Source organism: Thermobia domestica, chromosome 10 (assembly GCF_964235325.1).
Source record: "Thermobia domestica chromosome 10, izTheDome1.hap1.1, whole genome shotgun sequence".
Classification (NCBI taxonomy): Eukaryota; Metazoa; Arthropoda; class Insecta; order Zygentoma; family Lepismatidae; genus Thermobia; species Thermobia domestica.
The window spans coordinates 98294333-98312057 of record NC_137463.1 but is presented as its reverse complement, the minus strand read 5'-3'; the positions used below and the strand labels follow the sequence as shown (position 1 = coordinate 98312057).

The window sequence follows — 17725 nt, the reverse complement described above, 5'->3', positions numbered from 1 at the left end:
GGTAGGTAGATAGATGTAGAGGTCATCATAAGAATCGGTTACTTGGAATAAAATAGGAAATAATGTTGAAATTATAAAGACACATAATGCTTGTAAATGAAAAAGTATCCAGTAACATTGGAGCAGATATAAAAATATGTTAATGTAAAATTGAGTTATTTGGCATAATGTTGTTTGGCGCACTTTTAAAATTAGTATTAAAATAAGTAGTCTTATGAATGAATGAACTGGATTTTGTTTTTTGCTTTCATAGGGTTGTAAAATTAGAACAAATCGCAGTTATTTCCAGGTATATGCTGTTTTTTATTTCGTGTTGTTGTAAAAGAGTATGTATTTTTTAAAAAAAAAAATGGTAAGTGGGTTAAATTGTATATGACGTGGTTTGCTAAAGAATACTAACAAGTTAGTGTGTGTGTGTGTTTAAAGTAAGATTAGATGGTAAATAAGTAGGTACTTCATCGCTTTCTACGAAAAATTATATTCTCTCTCTCTTTCTTCCTATTGAAGAATAATATAATAAGCTTGTTTAACTAATTTTAATTTCGTTTCAGCAGACTGGTAATTTAGAGGTAATTTTGTTATTCAAATTTCATTTATATTGCAGATCAGTAAATAAGGTTACATGTGTTGTTTTGATGAAAGCTAAATTGTACAAGTTTTTCAACTATGTTTATATTTTGATGGTTTCCAATATTGATGAAGTCATTATGGGTATATATATATATAAGGTTGTAATAAAAGTAATGTTTCACGTAGAAAGTTTTCAACATAATAAGTAATAGTGTGGTTTTATTCATATTGCTTAAATTATCTAAGTAATACGATAATATAATTTCCCTATATGCTACTTTTAAAAGAATTTAGTTTAGTAGATTTTGTCACTTGTTAATCCATTGTATTAATTTTATACAATGCTCTTTTGCTATCAAATGGAAACCTATTCTCTGGCTTCTACCTTTGATCTGTGGTGTATTAGCAACATCGTCAATTGCCTACATATATAATTATTAAGTTGAAATGTGTTTTGTGTATCTTCAGTCTAGTCTTTTGGGGTTTGCCCAGTTTGCATAAGGTGTTTGTCGCCGCATGTTGAGAGTCCGTCTGTGTTCGTCATTATATATTCTGTGTATTTGTTCAGTAAAACTTTCAGTTGACGTATTGTGTATTATAGGTCTCATTTTGTCCCGTTTTTGTCTTCAAATAATCTTGCTTTACTCCTTGGCTATTTAAATAATTAATCTTTTTTCTCTGAGACTAATTTTTCAGTTTGTTCTGGAGTTCTTCATAGGAAGAAACTATTTAAAAGGTATATTTATTGATGACTGATATCGTAAGTATTGTAATCTTCTTTAATTTCCTATTAGATTGGTGCAAAGTAATGCAGGATCTTGGTTCGCAGGTTCAAATGGCCATAACTTACATGAAACTAAACGAAATTAATTAGAAAAAGGTGATAGTGGGCGAGAGGTCTGACAAATATGTTGGACGATATGTTGAGTTTCGTATCCTAATAAGTGTTCTGCAACATCATCTGTACGGCACTATTGTTACTAACATGACTGAGCCCTTTATGTTCAACAATGCTGCCCATAAGCGTTGAAAGTTTGATGCATTTGGTCAATTTCTTGATAATTTTCAATCGTGATGGATTCGCGCGGATTGAGGGGTTCACTCCATTTAAAGATCACTACATAGTTGTCATGATTTTCGGGTATAACTGTTGTTTTAGAAAGTGTTTAGGAGCAGAAGCGCAATCTAGCTTTCGCGCGAAATGTCATACAAGATCTTCAACGCGTTCTAAAACCGAATCTGTTTTATTGTGCAGGAGCAGCGTTTACCATCATAATCATAGATTCAGTGGTAGAGCGTTCACCTCTGGTGCAAGGGGTCCCTGGTTCGATCCTAGCTCACGCCAATTGAACTTTATGGTGGACAAACCCGTGTGCGATTCTCCCGTTTCCTCCCACTCTTCATTCCACCATTTCATTCATTTCTCTCATCCCAGTCTCCTTTAGCCTCGCCGGCATATCCGTGGGACGTAAAACTAAAAGATATCATTTCATTCATTTTATTTCATAATCATAGATATTCTGATATTATTGCAGGTAGTTTGCTGCAACAAAGAAGCTTCCATGCATCACGTTCTTCTGCTAATCTCTTCGTCTTGACGTAGGAATTTTCTTTTTTAATACCGTCCGTCAGCTATAGGCTCTTTCACTCTCCCTTTTCCACTTCACCTTAGCTCCTATCATGTCCTTCATGATATAATGCCTTCTCAGCTAATGCTCAAAGCAGTTTCTCTTCCTCTAAATTGTACTTTTCTCCCTTCACTATTTTTAATACTTTCTTATTCGTTTCCCGTTCAACCTAGGTAAATTTCTCTACTCTTCTTCACAGCTATATTTAGAAAGCCTCCAATCTTCCTTTTTTTCTTAATTAAAAGTACCAATTTGTTCAATTCTTTGTACATTCTTGAGCTACGCATGTGTCCATCTTTCACACATTTCATAATTTCTCCAATGCCGTGCGACGGAAATCTCGTACAACTTCTTCCCGGGTCTGGATGTCCTTTAATTTGTAATCAGCAATAAATCGATGTTCGGGACTTACTTTAGCTTCAGCCTGAAATACTAATGACAGAGCTGACATGCTGCTCAGTTATTTATGCACGCTACAGTGAAGTTTAAATTCTTGGAGGTAGATTCGACAGAAATGGTTTCAATACACAAAACGGAAACAATCCATGCTTTCTACGAGGTGTATATCTAAAATAAGTCACACACAAGCTGTTGAAGGATATATAACACGGTATATATAGATAACATCACTATGATCACAGTCATGTTTTAAATTGAGCTACCCCAAATCCTGCATTACTTGTGCAACAAGTCACTGCTTAGCAAATAGTTATGAAGGTACAATAGTTAAAATATTTGGTTAAAACTAAAATTAAAACTCGTAGTTTAGCAAACATTCTAACTAAACGTTTCGTTAAGTGTTATTTTGCTATAATCTTGGTATTCTTGTTTCATGTTTGTGTTTTGTGGCTTTTCCAGGAATGAGAAAGAAGAAAGATATCATCATAGCATTTATCTAGTATATAGCGGACTGGTAATAGATTAAGTTTAATAATAATTATAATAATAATAATAAATAGCGATTACCAGGTTCTTTGTGATCCGAGATAAACCTAAACTCACATTTTCTAGTAATTACTGAGTTAAACCGTTGATTTGTAGATTCAGCATCCATTTTCAGCACCGGGGCTATATGAGATGTAGACCTATAAAGTGCAATACACATTTCCGTAAAACGATCAAATTGCAAAGCCCTTCCACCGAGAATCGAACTCGAGATCACATGTACTAAAGGCGCGCACTCTAGCCGCTAACCAGTGGAGATGGCTAATAAACGATTGAGGGTTGACGATTGGTTGCACTGTGTGTACCAAGTAATTCTTCTTCTTTTTGTTCTTAACCATAGGCTGGTTGGCAACATGGAAATTTTAAAACTTTTCATTCCTTTGAAAAAGCCGTTTTATACTTTGATAAGGTCTCTTCTTCGCAACTGCATCTAGATATTCTATCCTTGGCTTCCTCTTCTTGGTTTTCCTTCTGCCTTTTCCTTCATCAACACGGTAATCCAGAGTGCCGAATAAGATGGTCAAGCATGCTGTTTCTTCTTTTTCCTATTATCTTTATGATCTGTCGTCCTTCATTATCTTCCTTTAGTACGTCTTCATTCCTTTTCCTTTCGATCCATGATATGTGTAGCATTCTGCACCAACACCACGTTTCAAATGTTTCCAGCTTGGATATTTCAGCTTTTCACAATGTCCACGTTTCAGATTCGCAAAGCGTCACACTCCATACCAAAGTCTTAATAAATCGTTTTCGAACGTCCAACGACACATTTCTTAATGTTAGTAGTCCTCTTTTTATATTGAATGCTTGTGTAACCTGCGCTATTTTTGAATTTACATCTTTTTCACTTCTTCCATCCGAGGATAATAGACTTCGTAAATAAGCGAACGTCTTAACGTCTTCGATTTTCTCTCCATCTAGACATATGCGTAGCCCTTCCTTTCAAATAATTAGACACCATAAATATAAGCAAGGATAGGATTTTTATTTTTACCTTTATTTGAAGGTGGATTTCCCAAGTAAGGAAAAGAGTCTTAAAAATATACGCCGATCTCTGTGTATATATTGAAAACCTCTGTTATATTTCATAATTTTAAATCTAAAAAATCTCCGCGGTCGTCGTCTTAGAGTATTCGGTTCAGTTCTTATTTATTATTATTATTATTATTATTATTATTATTATTATTATTATTATTATTATTATTATTATTATTATTATTATTATTATTATTATTATTATTATTACTACTACTTAATACATAGTGTGTAGTACATTATGTCTATAAGGAAAATAGATGTTGCAAAAGAATAGGATCGGTTGTATTGTACCAGTAATGAGATTGATGGCATGAACTGATGAATTATTATAAAGGTTTCCGAGCTTGTACCTTATTAATATTTCACTTTTTTAGCATTAATCAATGAAACCAATTCAGTAACAGGAATGAATAGTTAATGTTCTTTAATCGGAATTCATTTGGCAAAATTAAGTCTACAGTTGCACCGAAAACAACTTAAGAGTCGAAACACAAACAAACAAAACACATACTCTATGAATAAAAATACATAAATGAAATATACGTAATATTCTTTTGTGACTTCTATTTCATTTAGTGTTAACGTTAATGTATGTTTTATTTTTAAGGAAAACTGCAGAGGTGACTGCAGTACATTTTTAACTCGCCTAAGCCGGTCCCAAGCCCGGTTGCAAAAGCAGGAGGGAAAATGTACGGCCAACTTCACCTGAAGGAAGATTCAACGGCACCTGGAGTCAAATTTTACGAAGAGGACTACGACTGTGTAAGTTGAGCCTAAAATCAGTAAAGGTATAAAAAATTAAAATATACATAATAAAATTGTTATTTACGTTGACTGCGTAGTTATTTTAAATACTCAGCCATGTTTCGTTCTTATACTAACATGGCAATGCCTACAAAATAGTGGGATAATACATAAGTTGCGTATAAAGAGAACTATGCATTCAAGATAAATGATAGTGTTACTGTTTATTATTATTAAAGGTATATGCTCATTTTAAGTAGCTTTTACCTGTGTTTCACGGGGCTTTCCACTATTGTAACTTATATTAAAAATATGAATCCATCAGTCGAGAATCGAATCGAACCCAGTATAATATGCGAAATCAACTTCTACTTACAATATATAGGTAGATAGATTTATATGTAAAACTTACTAAAGAATTAGTTTAACTCCTTAAGCTAATATTATAGTTTAATTCAGCCATTAAAAAATAACATAATTATTTTGATGTCACTTTTATCCAAGCTATTGCTTTTGTTTGTCTCTTGAGGCAAGGAAAACAAAATAGTCTATTTGGTAAGAAAAGTGGCTCACCTTGTGCTCTGCGTTTATTACTAGAACGGAATAGTTTCTTTTTCTCAGGGAATATCAGCACCATTTTTATTACTGTATAACCGGTCCATATCAGGTTCTGACTTGTCACACAACGTGTCCTCTTTTACTGGGCCGTCAGCAACGTGCAGAGATTTTTTTCATTAACAAATGTTTATGTAGAATGGAATGCACACTGCCAGTTGAGATGCCACATGTCTCAGCTATATATGGCAGACAGTCACTCACCGTTCTACTAAAATCACGGCATGCACTCTTGTAATCATTTCTGATGTGGTCACGTTGCAGCGGCTCATCTTTACAGGCCAGTCAACCACATTTAAAATTCGTGGCATCATCTCTTCACTAGGTCATATGTAGGGCTAGAGTCTCCAAGAGTTCCCACCATATCTGCATATACTTCGGTGTTAGATTTTTCTTGAGTCAATATTTTATCACTGCTCGGACCTCTGATTTTTCCATTTCTTCAAATGTGGCTACACTTCTTACTGATCACCAGCCTGTAACAAAAAAAGAGAAATTGTTGTAAAGTCTTGAAACTTTGTGGATATTAGTGTAAAGTATGCTCAATATTATGTATAAAATTACAAGTTTTTACTATCACTAGAAATGGGTCAGGAGCGGACCATGCTCAACCACCGTCGTATATTTCCTATTGTAAATCTTGTTTTCTTTAATTAACAATTAGTGCAAAGTATTCAGTGACTTAATTTTGATTTTTGATTACCCTTAATAATTGCGGCAAATGACCTGCCAATAAGGGCAGAATACCTATGATGATGATGATGATTAATAATTGTGTATTTTACGTCAATTCTTTATGTTTATAAAAAATACAATTTACATTAACAGCGGACTTCCACAATATGTCTTTAATTTATGTTCAATGTGGATGTTCCTCAATTCATTTTCGGCTGTTGTAAACACTAATTCCACTGGCAGATTTAACATTCCGCAAATTTAGTGAATTTTTGGACTAAGGTCATTGAACACTTATTGTAGCTTGTGTAGTTTGTCAATTAGATTTATTCTGAAAGCTAGTTTAAAGTTTTGTTGGCATCAAAGTGTGAATTTGTGAAATAATTTTCAATTGACGTTTCAACTCCAAGTGAAGGCGCTGTTTCCAGACCCAGTGTTTGAAGTAATGTAAAATATCCTCAGAAAACATTTATTGAGATCCTGTTTAGGTCCTTGATAAGACTGTGAATCTTAACGGTGAAGTTGTGTAAACTGGAAACAATCCGTGACAAAAATATAAATAATGCAATAAAATATAAATAAATATTTCCATTAATTTTATGTTTTTCTTGAGATGTTGATGAGAAGTTGTTGTTTCATCTGTGATCTAGGATGTCCTTATCTAAGCTGACTTTAGGTCTTTTGGGTCTGATGAAAAAGGACTCAAAAGCATTTCTTTCTGTCTTGTTGGAATAAGGGTATGAAACCGTGGTGCGTTCTATGTTATGGCCTGTATCTTGCAGATGATTTGAGAGACCGGAAGTGGGAGGGGTCTCCCTTTCTTGATATATTCTTTAACCTTGGTTGAAATGTTCCTTTTTGTCATACCAATATAGGATTCATTACATTCACACGAAATATTGTAGATCCCTGAAACCAATTCATCTTTAAAATAATTTTTGTATGTTAATGAGAAACTTTCGAAAGTGGTACCAGATTTTACAAGAAACTAATTCCAAAGGCATTACCTATTTTCTTTAACCTTTCAGAAATGCCTGACCAGAGAGATAAGAAAACAATTTTTTGTCAACTTTCGTTTTTTTTTTTTTTAAATAATAATAATATCCCCATGCTGAGCTTTTCTATTTTTCTAGCGTGTGTGTGACAAAGTCATTTTTCTTCCTTATTTAAAAAGTGTTTCGATCTTCTCATTGAGTTCTGTTCCTTTTGTAGAATACCTGAAGACCCTCAAAAGAAGTTTTTTCCAAAGAATTTCTTTGATGGGGTGCAAATTTGCCGATTCTTTGTGAAAAAAGAAAAATAATAAAATCCGAGTTTTTATTATTTTTTTTCCATGGACCGAAATGAAGAATTTGTTGTGCTTCCTATAAATGTGGAGGTCCAGAAAGTTAATGCTGTTTTCTGAATTTTCTTCTGTGATGAATTTTATACTATTGCGAATGCCCTTGAATTCTTTGATTAGGTCTGAGAAAGTGTTCTTATCTTTGTAGATCAAAAAATTCTCAACATACACTATCTACCAAAAAGTCACCGGTCATTCTGCTAGGACATCGCCGTAAGGAATCCAGAGCAACTTGCACGACGCCAGTCATTTGTTTAAGTGCAGAACGCATTATCAGTGATCGTACGTCATGCGAGGAGTCCATTTGACTGAGAATGGTACACAGATAAGAATTTAGTGAATTCGATAGGGAAGTCGGCATCGGTTTTCATAATGCGGGTTTGTCGAATCGTGCCGTTAGTGCCCAATTACGCCACCCAAAATCAGCGGTGGGTTGATGTAATCCTGAAATGGAAACGTCACTCTGTCATCAGTGTTCCTAAACAACCCGGACGACCCAAAAAATTGACGAACAGAGACCGGAAATTGCTGAAACGAGTGGTATCCAGCAGTCCCCGTCAAACTGCATCTGTCATCCAACCGGAGTTCCACACTGCATCGGGCACATCAGTTTCACTGAACACTGTCAGGACAGAACTTCTTGCACTTGGTTTCCATGGTGGAGCAGGTGCCCACACGCCACATATCACTCCAACAAATAAAGCCAGGAGGTTGGCATGGTGGAAGGCTTATCGAAATTGGACCCTAGACCAATGGAAACATGTGTTATGGAATGATGAATCACGCTACACGTGTTCATGTCAGATGGTCGAGTGTGGGTGTGGCGACAACCCGGGGAACGATTCTTACCAGACTGCATTGTGCCAACAGTGAAATTTGGTTGTGATGGTATAATGATGTGGGTTCGGCTTAGGCCCGCTTGTTGTTGTACCTGGTAACACGAAGAGTGGAAGTTTTGGACAATTCAGTGCTTCCCGCATTGTGGAAATTCTTTGGAATGGACCGATGTTACTATCAAGATGATAATGCCCCTTGCCATAAAGCTGTCAATGTTATGTTGTGGTATTACGGAAACAATGTGCAACGACTCCAGTGGCCTTCTCAATCGCCATGGAACATCTGTGGGATGAATTGGAGCGGCGTTTAAAATCCAGACCAACTCGTTCAAATTTACCTGCCGCACTTGGAACCGCCTTGCAGGAGGAGTGGGTTCTCCTGCACTCATGGCTAAGAATTTTCTTTTCGAAATTATCCATAACTATATAGTTAAGTAGAGGAGAAAATGGGCTTCTCATCCCAAGATCTTTTTGGTTGTGAATATATTCTTCAAATTAGATTATTATTGTCGAGATAGCTTTAAAGGAGTTTTATGACTTCATAAATGATGAGATCGGATACCTTGTTTCTCTTAGTTTCCTCTATGTACAGGATATAGCTAAATTGATTAGTATTGAAGTAAACACAGCTTTGACGTCCAGCGAAGGTAGATGTAAATTAACTAGTGATGTGATGTCTGGAATGACTTCCATACCATTCTTGATGGAGTATTCAAAAGGTGTGGTGTCAGAAATGAAAGATGTTAGTGACTTAGCCAATTTGTAAGTTAAAGAATTTTTGCATGACATATAAAAGTAAGAATCCGGTGACACAGTAATAAAAGTGATGCTGCTGACATTCCCAGAGAGGAAGAAAATATTCAATTAAAATATTAAACATAGAGGCAGGCACAAAGTGAGCCACTTTTCTTATGAATACGTGTCCTATAGCTTCTATAAATACGTGGGTCAGTCAGAAAGTTAGTTGCACTTCTTCGTAAATATTTTCAGTTAAAGGCTATTTTGATGAAATTGTGTATCAACACTGCAGACATGTAGCTGTATCGTGTGACATAGCTTCTTTTACGAGGCAAGTGGAGGTGCTCTGATAATTAGTTGTAATAACGTGTCGACAGCTGCAAGTGGCGTCCAAATTGGAAATGCGTGCAGTGATTCTTTTTTTGTGAGCGAAAAGGTGTGGCTGCACTGAAATTTATCAGCATTTAAAAGTCGACGGCCAAATAAACTGTTCAAAGGCATTGTGCAAGACCTCATGCAGCACAACAAACGTGCGAACTTCTGACAAAGTTTAGGTGGGAAGTGTGGGATTACCCTCCTTATAGCTCAGACCTTTCACCTTGTGACTTCCATGTGTTTGGTCCCATGAAAGACGAACTTCAAAATTACGATACCACTCGGATGACGAGGTGAAAGCTGCAGCCCAAGAATAGTTATCGGGCATAGGATAGGATTTCTTTGCAGAAGGCATAGAAACACTTGTACCACGCCTCGACAAATGCTTCAATAACGGAGGTAATTACATTGAAAAGTAGATTGTCAATGGAACTTTACGGTACAAATAAAGTTGTAAAACTTCTATCCTGTTTTAATTTCTGAAGTAATGCAATTAACTTTTTGACTGACCCTAGTAGATAGTCTACTTGATATTTTATAACCACAAATCCGCGGTTTCTGTTTTATTTGTCCATATTGAATGTTGATATGTCCTTCTATTTTTAGTTTTCAATTGACAACTATGAAACTCACCACAGAGAATCTTACAAGTATACATTTCCCTTATTTGATTGACTTGTCGGAATTTAATGTCCTCAGCACCACGGCTGTAGGTGACTGGGAGTTAACTCTTGAAGTAGAATCCGAGCCATTCCTTCGATTTATATGTGAGGCTTTGTATCCTCACCAAGGTACAAACCCTGAACTGTGTGCATTAGCTATTTGGAGATAGGGAGTTAAAAAAAAAGCCACGTTTGAATATAGAGAGGAAAACTGGTACCCTTTCACTGAGTTCAGGGTCAGACAGATGGAGATAAAATCATCCGAGTGTACCCACAAAACATGTGACGAGGTTCACTGACGTTCCACATGTAGAGTTCAATTCGTAAGGGATAATAAATGTTTTTAAAGTAGTGACTGTACTATAAAGAAGAAAACAGAATTTTTAGATTACATTTCGCGATGTTGTTAATATCTTTTCGTGTTGAAGTAGTTGTGATATTGAATGTAAAAGTTAGAATAATTTTATAATAATTGATTGCGGTTTATTATCAGAAATAGTAGCTGCCAGAAGAAATGGAAGCATGAATAAATATAGTGGAGATAACGTGAGGTTTTCTATTAGTTGATGGAGTTGTCCTGTGGAGATGGAGATATAACACAGAATTATTATGACTGAGAATTGTACAGTAGCAGCTGGCATTTAGGTTATTAAGACACTAGAAGAGTAATCACAATATTAAGATCAGAGACTCCATCTTAAGCCTCGTGTATTATCTAATAAAAGTATCGATAAATTCCCTAGCAAACATTTACTAATGATCAAGACACTTTGGCTAGACCAGTTACACACAAAAGGTATAATAACAATAACACTGAACTATTGTAGATATTTGATCAACACCTGGACGCAGAATAAAGCTATCCGAATAAGAGAGGAAAAAAAGAAATTGTATGACGAAGAGAAACATTGACTCTAGAATGTAACATATTCATATTAAAGACTCTAAGATAAGAATCAGGCGGTTTCAGAACTATCACAACACCTAAGTGAATCTTAGTATTCCATGAAACAAACCAACATTTTGCACAAAATTTCTTTGTTTATAGAGAGACGTAAACGTTTATAGAAAAGAAAATTCATCGGAACCAAGGATCCGAATTAAATTTAGATAAAGATAGTACAGACAAGCAATGGGATGAACAAAAAGAAATGGATTCGGTATATATTAATATGCAGTATAGAATGCAAGTCGGAAGCAAAGCTTATTATGCAAGTCTTAGTCTTCCGAGAAGTAAATTAGTTTGTAAAAGAGTCAAAGTATTGTACACTCGTACATTCGCACAGTCATGAGACCCATGGTGACCTATGGGGCAGAGATATGGGTTTACACAAGGAAATACGAAATGAGCTTGAAAACATTCTAATGAAAATATATAAATATGTACGGCAAGATGGAATCTGGCGCATAAGACACAATGAGGAGTTAGATATATTAATAAAAAGAGGGGATATTGTAAGGCAAATAAAGATTCAAAGAGTTGAGTCACTGGGTGACCTGCAAAGACACGTCAATGCCAAAAAGAATATACAGTGTGCGGAAAAAGTCCCGAAACGGTATAATATCTCGCGAAATATACAGATCAGCAAATCAAACAAAAACACATGTTAATAGTTTTGAAAAAAACTATCCAATGATACCAAACGCAACCTCCTGTCCCCACCCCTTTCGGAGGTACCGGGGGGTAACTTCAAAATTTTAAGTGGGAACGCCCATTTCTTATTGCACATTTGGATTCTTCAGAAAAAGAGACAGTGATTTGACCCAGAATTGAAAACAGTGCCTTCACAGATAGCGCTTAAATCAACTCACAAAACAGGGAGGTAGCAAAACGTTATGGAAATGGGAATTGTCAGACCTGTACTCTGTGGCCATGCTGTTAGCGTACTGAACTGCGGAGTCAGAGGTCCTGAGTTCGATTACCGCTCACAGTAACATTTTTATGTGTATTTTTTGTACCCAAATAATGAATTCGTTTATTTTAACTGCGATAAAAATAATGTATTTGTTCATAATTTATTAATTTGCAAGGTTTGTTTTTGTTGTAAATAACTCTATGAACTCTAATGCTAATAACACTATTACTAGGAACCACCTCATAAAGCTAGTTTGCAAAACATTTATCGAAATTTGTATTGTATGTAACTTGAATAAAGTTCTACTTGAAGTTAAAACATATGGACTTATTATTTGGTGAAATAACAAAAGAAAAAAAGGTTACCTTGAGCTGGTATTCAACTGACGATCTCTGACTCCGCAGTCCAGGACGCTAACCGTATGACCACAGAGAACAGGACTAACAATTGGCATTTTCATAACGTTTTGGTACCCCCTTTTTAGTGTGTCGATTCAATCGCCATCCATGAAGGCACTGTTTTCAATTCTGGGTCAAATCCCTATCCTTTTTTCTGGAGAATCCAAGTGTGCAATAAGAAATAAGGGTTCCCATTTAAAATTTTGAAGTTACCCTCCGTATCCCCGAAAGGAGTGGGAATAGGGGTTGCGTTTGGTATCATTGGATAGTTTTTCAAAACTATTTAACACGTGTTTTTGTTTGTTTTGTTGATGTATATTTCGCGAGATAATGGACCGTTCCGGGACTTTTTCCGCATCCTGTATATAGTTGTATCGAGTTTTGAGTTAATTGTCTACTTTTATAACTGTTACTAAATTCCACTTGGTGTAGTTGAACACTTGCTTTTAGCTAATATTAAATGAAACACCAGATACAGTACGAAAATTAACAATGGGCTGAAGAAACTACAAGAGAAAATAAACGCTTGACGCCTACCCCTCATAATAACAGATAAAACAGGATTCGCTCAGTTCAGTAAGAGAATTACTTCTCTTACCTTTCAGAAATAAAAATAAAAATAGTTTTCTATTGAGCTGTTGTTCCTATACAGGGTGCGGCACGTAAAACCGGCCCGTCGTAATATCATGATATATTGCAATTTTGGCGACAATTAAATTACTTTCAGTTTCCTACCAAGAGATGGCGTGTCGAGCCGGGATCAAGACACGTGACCTGCAGGTGCACATGTAAAGCAGCTGCAGCCGCAGCCAGTGAAACGTGTCCAAACCAGCTGAGAAGTAAGCCTCGTTGTGTGAAGTCGGGTGAGTGTGTGATAATGCCGTACTCAATAACCGAGCGTCTTGCCATTGTTGAAGCGTTCATTCGTGCTGGACCTTTTGCGAAAACAAAGAATTTGTTTCACGAGAAATTTCCAGAACTGTGTGTACCAGGAAAAAGCACCATACAGGACTTGATTGAAAAATTGCGGCGTATAGGATTTGTTCAAATTACTCCCAGGAACAGAACACATCTACTAAATACGGAGGATACTTTCAGGGTGCATTTTCAGCGGCTACTGTGAAGGTGATTAATCATATTCAAAATATTACATTTCATTTTATGTGTTGAATTTGCTTAATCATTAATTACGTTCATCTTCTGATGTCTTATGAAGGTTTTACGTGCCGCACCCTGTTAAACCATTCTGATACTGTAGGCACATAGTTTCATCTCTTGCCACTTCTCCATGCCGAGTCTCAATGTTCCAGAGGCAAATCGACTTCATTCTTTTGCAGAAACTAAACATTGAGTGAACTGATTGATTTGATTTGATTTTGAGTTTAACGTCCGTTTCAGCAGCAAGGTTATATGAGACGGAACCTACTGATTAACGTGGAATCCGAACCGCATAAGCTCCGCTGGGAATCGAAGCCGGGTCATCCACGCCAAAGGCGCGTACATTAACCGCGTAGCCACGAAGGAGCTCATGAGCGAGTTGATACTAGGATGAGAGTAGAGATACATTGTCGAACGGATTCTTCAGCTTGATTTGATATGTTTCGAAGACGAATGGTAAGCTGGAAAACATATTTCTGAGGTGCTTGGTGAGATGCAGTGAATATTAAAATGAACGATGGCACAATTTCAATAATTTCGCGGTATTCAGTTCTCCTTTGCATTATATTAGAAAACGCTACTGCACATGCTATGGGAGCTGTGATCACTTCTCTTAGGATCAATGATGCTGTTCAGCTGTTAATAAAAATATAGTGAGATGAATTGGTAGGAGGAATGAAGTGCGGAGTATGAATCCTTCCTTCCTAGAGGTCAAAAAAGTTTTATCTGTAAAACTAAGTGCTGTCAAGTAAATGGTGCTTTTTCAAATTATATAAACAAAACGACAATTCATTTCGGTATATACACAATTTGCAAAATAGCTCAGATAAAGGATGATGTTTATCAACAAACCCGTTGAATTTTTAGAAGTTGTTTTTCGTATCTTGCCTCATTACTTATTTTCTGGAGTCAAAAGTGAATCGGAATCAGATCAAAAACCAGCATATGTTCAAATAATAATCGTTTATACTGTGGGTGTGATGCCTGCTGGGGCCAATTGCCTCTTACACAAACCCGAGCAGTGGTTCGAATACTGCTTTAAACAGTAAATAATGTCTCATATAGCCTCGATGTTGAAAACACATTCAACTCAAATTAACCAAACAATAATCATGTTAATAATAATAATACCAATCACAATAAAGTAATTTACTATTAACTGTACTGTTTCGGTGTTCCCTGACACCTTCCTCAGCAGCCTGGCAACTCACGTGTAATTCAGCTCATTTCTTAGAATTTTGTCTTGCACTATTTCGTATGACAGCAGACTGTAGGCAGGTTATACGAAATTTTCTAACAAAAAAAGAGCATCAACATCATCAGCCAAAATTAAGAAAATTGAAATTTCAGAGTTTAAAAGATTGGTTGGACACAATGGAGTGCTGGTCATAAAATCAGATAAAGAAGTTACGTTTACTAATTTAGACAGATAGGATTACGCAAAAATTAAGAACTAAAATTAAAAACAACTACATTCCTATTCTTTCAGTGAAGTTCAAGGAAAGTCAATAACTTATTGGATGAATCGTAGTAGGTCATAGATGAAAAACTAGCTAAGTCTAAAAACACATCCCCCATTTCTGCTACTAATCTTTGGTTTACCGAAAGTGCATAAAGAAGGCGTCCCTATATGATTCATAGTTCCTGATAGGAACTTTATAACTTCCATTTATAGAAAAGCGAAGTGGTTATCCAATTATAGGCCTATTTTTAAACACGGAAGAAATCAAATATAAATAACAGTGTTGAAGTTAAAATAGGAAGTTGCTCATTAGTCAATGTCAACGACGTTGGACTTCGTGCACGTGTATAATTCCACTCCGGTCAATCTTGCTATCGAATGCACTCAGAAAAGGCTCAAAATCAATCCCATTCAACGATTTAGAAATAAGGGAAATTGTAAAAATTTTGGAGCCTTGCCTTACCACCAGCAATAACACTCACTGAAAAAAAAAAAAAAGCCAGGAAGGAGTCGTCCAACTCAACTGTGATTCAGTAAATTTGTAACGCTATGGAGGATGTGCAGATGATTAGAGATTCAAAAATCAGGAACAACACGAACAACACAGTGCAAGAAAGTCGAGAAACACATAATACTTTGTCGCCGCATTAGACGGAATTACCAGCATTTGACAGCGTTCGAAATGCGCCACCACGAGTCCGGTTGGATATTTCGTGCGATTGAAAATCATGTGTAACATTCTGTTGTAACTGTGGCCCGATGTTGGAGCTAGTGGATGCATGAAAACAACAAGCATGACATGAAGGTTCTGGTCTATCACCACCGATCACAACACGGGAGAATCGTCGCATTGTGTGTGAAGCATTACGTAACCTGTCATGACTGCCATCCAAATAAAATAATAAACTCTGTAGAACACCTTATACCCCCTGTGTAGTTTTCCAATAACACCAGTGCATAAACGACAGTGTATGGAGTGGTGTCTCACTCGGGTAGCATGGAATCCTCATGAATGATAGGATCGTGTTGAGTGACGAGTCTCGATTTTGCAGCAAAATTTTTGCATAAAGTTGTCGGTAAGTTTTGAAAAGTTGTAGTCTGTACACATTTTTTTTTTTTTTTTTTTTTTTTTTTTTTTTTTTTTTTTTTGATAAATGGACTCTTTCAGGAGTATATCAAGCAAATTGTGAATGTTGGGAATATTATATTAGAATGACCAAAAGAAACATAGAAACTGAGTTAAAGGAACACATTAGAGACGCATGAAATTAAGATACTGCTGTGACAGATATCTCGAAACGTCCGTATTTAGACACAATAATGGATAGTTCAAAAGTGTTACATAGATCGTCATCTCACATTGAAAGAATTGTGTATGAATGACTTTTCATCAGAACAAGGATTCGAAGTTTGAATCTGGACAAGGGAAGCTTTTAGTGGGATTTCAAAATGAAAGTAATAGTGTTTATTACTCAAATGAAGTTCAATATTCACATACAGATGAAGTAAAAGAGAAAATTATCTATATTAGGCATTTCGTAAGCCAAACATACTCCTCAGAATCCAGAAATACCAAAACTTGAACAATATACAAGGAAACGCAACACAAACAATTGAAAGAAGTTTTTCACAGTAATAACACTTTTGAACGGTGATTTTAGTGCAAGAAATTTACATGACCACACTAACAAGTTTTTTTAATTTTTTTTTTTTACTTTTTTAAATATATTTGATTTGATTTTTTTATACCGTGCACACGAAATATTGCAAAATATAATTCTTAGTTTTACAAGTTAGAAAAAAGTTTTTTGTAGGTTTTAAGTTTCTAATTTAAACAAGTTAGAAAAGTGCACGTAAGTTGCAGAGATCTACTGAGAAAGGTGTCATGGAGCGCCGAAACAGTAAAGTTAACACATTTTAGTCGGGGCGCTTTTTTGTAAAATTTTATCCCTCAGTTCGGTGGTTCCTATCATGTTTTTCTACAGGATATTTTTTTTAAAAAACTTACTGATTTCATTTGGGTTTAAAATTTCTAATTGAAGTCCGATTTTCATGGGGTTTGTGGCAAATTGTCAAGGATGAATGGGAGATTTATGGGACTATGTTTATTGTTTTAAATTCATCCGGGGTAATATCGACCACGTCTCAAGAAAAACAGCAAATATTCGCAAGTGTAACTTACAATGGAATGAGGTTTTGGATTTTTAGAGCGAAATTGCAGAATACAAATTAAGTATTAGTGAGAATAGAAAGTAAATGTTAGTGGTAATACCCATAAATCATATATTGAATAGCTATAGCCGGTTTTGTGAAACAAACGACGAAGAGATTACTTGGGCGACCTAACGAGTCGATAGCTGACATCTTCCACAACCACCCCGTGTGGAGTCCGATGCTTTCCTGTCTCACTCCGAAGCGATTCTGTTTCTTCCAATTTATTCACTAGCGACCATATCATGTTCCTCTTTAGAGCCGAACGTGAGACAAATTTGTTTCTGAGTGCCCTTTACGTAGCAACAACAGATTTCGTTCTCCAAAAACTTTTAACGATAAATTCATGTTGCTCCAAAGAACACACTATTCTCACTATGTCCTGATCATATTCAGACAGTAGCACAGAACTGTACAACACAATTCCTAATACAACGACCCAGCTTCCTGTTTATTATTGACCTTGGCCATG

At 35.9% G+C, this 17725-nt stretch overlaps 1 long non-coding RNA gene across 1 annotated transcript in view; it reads right to left on the bottom strand.

Annotated features, from left to right (window-relative positions):
* LOC145662599 (uncharacterized) overlaps window positions 1–17725 on the bottom strand; it is a 160829-nt gene that overhangs the window by 132814 nt on the left and 10290 nt on the right. Inside the window, exon 2 of the long non-coding RNA XR_014127067.1 lies at window positions 5499–6016. This is a non-coding gene — a long non-coding RNA (uncharacterized LOC145662599). The remainder of the gene's footprint in view (window positions 1–5498; window positions 6017–17725) is intronic.